This window comes from Equus quagga, unplaced genomic scaffold (genome assembly GCF_021613505.1).
Source record: "Equus quagga isolate Etosha38 unplaced genomic scaffold, UCLA_HA_Equagga_1.0 80793_RagTag, whole genome shotgun sequence".
NCBI lineage: Eukaryota > Metazoa > Chordata > Mammalia > Perissodactyla > Equidae > Equus > Equus quagga.
The window spans coordinates 1-6,870 of record NW_025803295.1 but is presented as its reverse complement, the minus strand read 5'-3'; the positions used below and the strand labels follow the sequence as shown (position 1 = coordinate 6,870).

Sequence of the window (6,870 nt, the reverse complement as noted above, 5' to 3'; positions counted from 1 at the left end):
TCACTGCTGTTACCTCCATTGTCCAGATAAGGAAAGGGAGGTGCAGAGAGGCAGGGTGACCTGCCCGAGGTCACACAGCATTTGAACTCTGGTCCCTCTCGCTCTGAAACTTGTGCTCTTCGTCTTTCAGCCATCGTCTCCCAGATGTGTTTTCGTCCCACCTTCACCTGCCACGTCTGCCTTAGCGTTTTGCAATGTCTGCCAACCCCTGGGATTACTGTTTACTCAACATGCGTTTTGGCAAATGGAATCATGTTTGAAAACTTAAATACATTTGATTTTCTATTTCTAGCAGCAAATTGTATAACACTACTCAAAGTGAGAAAACAACATCACTTCCCGTAAGTAGGAGGTGATCTCACAACTACAGTGACGATAACAATGGCTCTAATTAGACTTAATGAGCACTTAAGCACCCTTGGCTTCTATTGACCCATTTCACCCCACACCAATGCCTGGAGGTGGGCGATGTTTTATCCTCATCTGCAGAATGATGTTTGGATGACCCCCTTCAGAGGAGCAAAAGACTTTTCCTAAAGTCACAGTGGAAACAACAGAAGCACGTTGCTGGACTCTGGCTAGCAATGTTGCCTGCTTGAGGTGCCTGGAGAGAAGGGCCCCAGTGGTTGGAGAGGTGTGGATGACATGCCAGCATTCCAGCGAGCCTTTCACACTGGAAGAAAGAGTAGGAAGGCCAATCACTTTCTCATGCCCACCCATGATGTGGGAGTAGCCCTGCTTCTGGAAAACCCGGCACCAAGCTATCTATCCTGCACCAAGAAATGCTTTGGAGCTCTTTCTAAGTGTGTGTGTGCCAGATGACAAATCTCTCACTGTGTGGGTGTTAGTGCTGCCTAAGTAGCTCAGATAAATACAGCCCATGGTTAACATAGGTTAGCATAAGGAAAGCCATCTTGTAGAAGGAAGCCATGTTGGAACTGTAAATGACCCTGATCCGCCAGAAACCCCCCTGACTTGTCAGTAATGCTTTACTTTGCAGATAGCCTAGATGAGTAAACACCTGCTTGTGAGAAATATGCATGCTCTGCTATGTCCATAGCCCTGGCTTACACATTAACCTCCCTATTGTGATATGGCAATAACTTTGTTCTTCAAGTTTTCTCAGGAGTGTAACCACCTCTAGAAAAGAGCCCTATGCTGGGATCAATCACCAGTGACAGGAGAAGAAGATGATGTGGTGTCTCAAGTTTTGCTGCACCAGATGGTCAACATTCCAAAAACCCCCTTTTCAGCCCGTTTGCCCTATATGACTGCTTCAAAATTTCGTGGTTTTAAGACAGTTCTTTGGGACAGTAGTCTGCCTTCTTCCCCCTTGCTAGCAAGCTGTAATAAAAGACCCTTTCTCTCCTACCACCCTGCCTCTTGACTGTTGGCTTGTGTTTGTGGTGAGTAGAAGACCCCTTTTGGCGGTTACAAATTTGGCAGCTCAGATGGCACTATAAGTCCTGTTCATGGCTAGTCAACCTCAAACAGGCAACCTGGTGGGTAAGTCCCTAGCAGCTGCTGAGGCCCTTTTGTCTTGGGGATTTGCCTTTTCTGCTTTCCTGTATGGATGCCGGCTGCCTCCTTATGCTGACTGTGGCAAAACGAGAAACAGCTATGTCTGGCAAGTCCACAGGCTCAATCAGGAACAGGGCAAGTTGCCTCGGGGATGCCTGAGAACTCCCTTCCCCTCCATTTTGGATCTTGCCATTTACAGTAGGGCCATCGGGAAGTTGGAGTGGGAATAGTTGTAGGACTTTACCTGAAATCTGGGAACTAGTTCACTTTTGTCTGGTTTACCTGGTGCTTACTGTGTAGGTGTGGGACACGTCCGATTTTGTGTAATAATAATGCGAAGTTCACCATTGGTTCCCCGAGAATGCCCGTTGGGGCAAATTTTGAATAATTGGTTTGATGATAGCTATGAACCACTGACTAAGAAAAAGATGATTTTTTTAATTGCAACACTTCCTGGACACAGTATTCCCTAGGGTCAGATGAAGACCGGCCAATGAATGGCTCACTGAATTGTCACACCATCTTACAGCTGGAATTGCCCTGTAAGCAAGCTGGTAAAGATGATGAGGTCCCATATGTCCCAGTGTTTATGCTGTTATATCAGGATAAGAAAAGGCAGGGAAAGATTTCCTTATGGTACAAAGAACAGAAGGAGAAAAGGGGCCAGTTTTACAGGAAACTCAGGAGGAAGAAGAAGATATGACATTCATTCAAACCCTCAACCCTCCCCCAGCAGGATGAGCACAGGCTCCTGCTGCCACCCCCTCCTGCACCTCAGTCCCAGATGACGGAAAGGGGTGTTTGTTCTGACGAAGATTGAAGGGGCCTGGGGCTCCTTTGAACCTAAAACAACCTATTTATGTTTCCCCACAGGAACTCCAGGTATAATTGACAGGTACGGATTGATTTTCTAGTGGATACTGGCACCACCTATTCTATTTTAAATAGAAAACTGACCAAAAAAACAGCCAGTTCAACTCCAGTAACTGGGGTTTCTGGTCAAGTCTGAGATCTGTCTTTTTGTTTGTTTGTTTGTTTGTTTTGGTGAGCAAGATTGGCCCTGAGCTAACGTCTGTTGCCAGTCATCTGCTATTTTATGTGGGATGTCATCACAGCATGGCTTGATGAGCGGTGCTGGGTCCACACCCAGGATCCAAACCTGTGAACCCCAGGCCACCAAAGCGGAGTACGTGAGCTTAACCACTATGCCACCTGGCCGAACCCAGATTGGTCATTTTTATAGCCATTAGAATGCCAAGTGGGAGACTGAACTCTAAAACATAGTTTCATGTACATGCCAGAATGTCCCATCCCACTTTTGGGCTGGGATCTTCTTTGCAAACTAGACATAAAGGTAATTTTTACTCCAGGACAGCCAGACATGCAAGTCTCTTCAGAATAATCTCTAAGATTACAGATGGCCTTGCTGGGAATCTCTGAATCAGACCAGAACTATTGCCACCTGAAATGTATGGGCAAAGGGGACCCCAGGCAAGGCAAAGAATGCCCAGCCAATACAAATACCATTAAAGGAAAAGACAGCCAAGCCTAATTTAAAACAGCATCTGCTCAAACAAGAGCCCAAAGAGACATCCAACCCATTGTTAAGAAATTCCCGGAGACAAGACTGATTAGGCTCTGTCAGTCTCCATATAATACACCTATTCTCCCAGTGAAAAAACCTCATGCCAATGAGTACCGCTTTGTCCAGGACCTGCGTGACATAAATGAAGTGGTTCAGGACTTGTACCCTATGGTACCTAGCCCCTATACTATATTGACAAATATTCAGGTAGAATATTTGTTGGTTGGTTCCCAGTTTTAGACTTAGAAGATACACTCTCCTTTGTACCACGGGCTGAGGAAGCCCAGCAGCCGTTTGCTTTTGAATGGCATGATACAGGACACAACAACATTGTTGGACTGTCCCCTCCTAGGGCTTTAAAAATCTCCCCACTTTATTTGTGGAAACTCTGGCTAGAGATTTAAGTCCTTTAAAGCTAAAGGATGGACTGCTGTTACAATATGTGGATGATCTGCTAGTAGCGAGCCCCTCTTAGGAACTATGTTTAACAAATACCATCAAAACTCAAAGTCACCTGACCGAGTGCAGATATAAAGTCTCTCAAAAGAAAGCTCAAATCTGAAAACATAAGGTCTCTTATTGGGGTTCGTTATTTCTAAGGGAAAAAGAGAATTATTGCCCAACCAGAAAAAGACAATCTCCTGCCTGGGCCGTCCCAAACCCACTGACAGTTGCGAGGGTTTCTGGGAATGCCCGGCTTCTGTCGGATATGGATCCCTAATTACGGACTTATAGCAAAACCTCTATACGAGGCCTAAAAAGGCTTAGACTCAGAACCTCTGGACTGGACTAAAGAATGTCGATTGACATTTGACACCATCAAAACTAAACTGGTAATAGCCCCAGGTTTGGGTCTCCCAAACCAGGAGAAACCTTTTAATCGTTAAGAAAATGGGCAGCTGGGCATAAGCCTAGTGGTGCTAACCCAACAGCTAGGGACCCTTCTGAGACCTGTGGCCTATTTCTCCAAACAATTAGATCAAACGGTAAAAGGCTGGCCTCCCTGTCTCAGAGCCGTCGCTGCTACTTGTGACATCCTACAAGAGGCTGAGAAAGTCACTCCAGGCCAACCCACCACTGTCTATGTACCCCACCCTGTCCTCACCTTACTGGAACAGAAGAGAGGAAATTGGCTCACGTCAGGCAGAATGGGCAAATATCAGGCCATCGTGCTAGATAACCCAAATGTCAGGTTGCAAGTCTCTTCAATCCAGAATCCGGCCACCTTACTCCCCAAGGAAACTTCACAAGCAACAGACCATAACTGTTTACAAGTCATAGAAATGGTTTATTCCAGCCAACCAGACCTAAAAGATCGACCATTTGAGAACCCTGAACTGGAACTGTTCACAGACAGCAGCAGCTTCCTGGATCGGGGTAAGAGATGCACCAGATGTGCAGCTGTGACTTTACGTGAGACTTTAGAAGCTGCAGCCCTGCCTCCAGGAACCTCAACTCAAAAGGCAGAAATCATAGCCCTAGCCCGAGCCTTACAACTATCTTGGGGAAAAAGGTGACTGCTTATACAGATTCCGGTTATGCATCTTCAGTGGTCCATGCCCACAGGGTGATCTGGAAAGAAAGGGGACTCTTAGCTGCTGACAAAAAAGAAATTAAACATGCTACAGAAATATTACAGTTATTAGAGACCTTTAATGAGCCTTCACAAGTGGCCATAATACACTGCCCTGATCACCAAAAGGGCGAAGGCTCTATCGCTAAAGGAAATGGGCTGGCCGCTCAAGCAGCCAAGAAAACAGCCAGAACAAAAGGCTCTGCCATAACCGGCCCTTTGCTTCCTCAAATAAACTTGTCTGAGTATCAGCCAACTTACTCAGAAAGGGACTCAGAATGTGCAAGAGACTGAGGTTTCCTCTCAGACCCGCAGACAGGCTGGAAGATGAACGACCAAGGAAGAATTCTTGTGCCTGAGGCTCTCCTCTACCCGCTCCTAAAACGGGTGCATGAAAGCACTCATTATGGGAGAGACGATACTTTACACTGGGCTCAAAAATGTATTGTGGGACCTAATTTCAAAAAGATTGTGCAACAAGTAACTAAGAGTTGCATGATTTGTGCAAAAGATTACCCCAAAACTGCTCCAGGGCCTCCACAATGAGGAGTCTGACACACAGGGCAATGGCCGATGGAAGACTGGCAGATGGGCTTCACCCGAACGCCCCGCGCTGCTGGAGATTACCGATACTTCCTGGTACTGGTGGATACGTTTTCTGGGTGGGTGGAGGCTTTCCCCACCTGGTCGGAGAAGGCTGATGAAGTCATCCAGGTTCTGTTAAAGGAGATCATTCCCAGATTTGGCCTGCCTAATACCACACAGGGTGACAATGGACCTGCTTTCGTGTTTCAAGTCACTCAGCAGGTTTCCAAGACATTAAATATTAGATGGACGCTACATTCAGCCTGGAGACCCCAGCCTACAGGAAAAACAGAAAACATGAACTCTAAAAAAGAACATTGCTAAAATCCGTCAAGAATCTCATCTCACCTGGGACAGAGCATGGCTGTTGCCCTGCTGCAGATTAGGGTGGCTCCCTGAAGTGGCCTTAAATTGAGTTCTTTTGAAATTTTATACACTCTCAGGATTTTCTTTTTCAGGTGAATCACCTGAAGCTCTAACAGATGTTGCACTCACAGCTTCTGTCAAATCCTTAAGTGCTGTACTGACTTCTTTTCATGAGTTTGCCTCTAACAGGGCAGCTTACCCATCTGATGTGCCCCTCCATCCTTTCCATCCTGGTGGCCAAGTACTGCTGAGGACCTGGAGGGAACAAGGACCTGAAAACCAGCTAGCTGCCAGATGGACGGGCCCTTTTGACATACTGCTGACCATGCACTCCTCTGTTAGGTCGCCAGAATAAAACCGTGGGTACATCACTCTCAGATAAAGGCGGCTCCAATCTCACAGGAAAGTGTAGCTCATCATAAAAGGGATACTTGGCAAATTGAGCCCCTAAATGAGTTAAAATATGTATTCAGGAAAAAACCTTAGCCTTTTCTATTTGTTTTCTTTCCTTACCATCACCTTAGCTTAGAAAGACAATGCTTTGGTCCGTATCTCTCAAGCTGTTGCATCCTCTATGAAAGTCACTAATTGTTGGACTTGCCATCCCAAGCCCTCTTCCGTTCTCGAACATGGGGATCCACTGGTCCACCCTGTATATAATTTTTCCCAGATTCCTCCAGGTTGGACCAAAAGGCCCATAGCCAAAAGAGTGATATACTGGGTTAGAATAGCCCAGGTCTCCAGTGGAAGACAGGGGACAATTCCCTCCTTGCTGTATCCTTAAAAAGAAACCAACACAAATATGTATGTCTTCTCTAGAAAGCAATATGTTGCCCATATGTGCAGCTTCCCCAATTGAAATCCCCGCATAAGGACTTGGTCGGCAAGAATTAAGAAATTCCTTGCTGTTATTTTCAAACAAGAGCTCTCCCCATGGACTCAAGTACCAGACACTTGGGACCCCAGATAATTCAGCAAAAAAGGGGCTCAATGCGACACCTGACAGCACTGCCGCCCACACTGTGCCTTGACTTCTGCCTCCCCCGTGGGCCCCGTGATATGCCTTAGAGAAACTTAAATGGGCCCAGAACTGTTTTTCCTTTTTGCTGGGCGCCATTTCCCTCGGGTCACAAATGTTGCACATACCACTAGAAGAAATAATTTAGACTTTCAATCTGTATTAACACGTCACCTCCCTGGATGCTGGATTTTATTTCTGCACAAAGTTTCAAAAGGGCAA

At 46.2% G+C, this 6,870-nt stretch overlaps 1 long non-coding RNA gene across 1 annotated transcript; it reads right to left on the bottom strand.

Annotated features, from left to right (window-relative positions):
* Positions 1-4,509: 4,509 nt before the first annotated feature.
* Positions 4,510-5,353, bottom strand: LOC124234481 (uncharacterized). The gene is made up of 3 exons (XR_006887324.1): positions 5,196-5,353; positions 4,941-5,057; positions 4,510-4,678 (listed from the first exon to the last, which is right to left on the bottom strand). It is a non-coding gene; the product is annotated as an uncharacterized LOC124234481 (long non-coding RNA).
* Between the last annotated feature and the right edge of the window lie 1,517 nt (positions 5,354-6,870).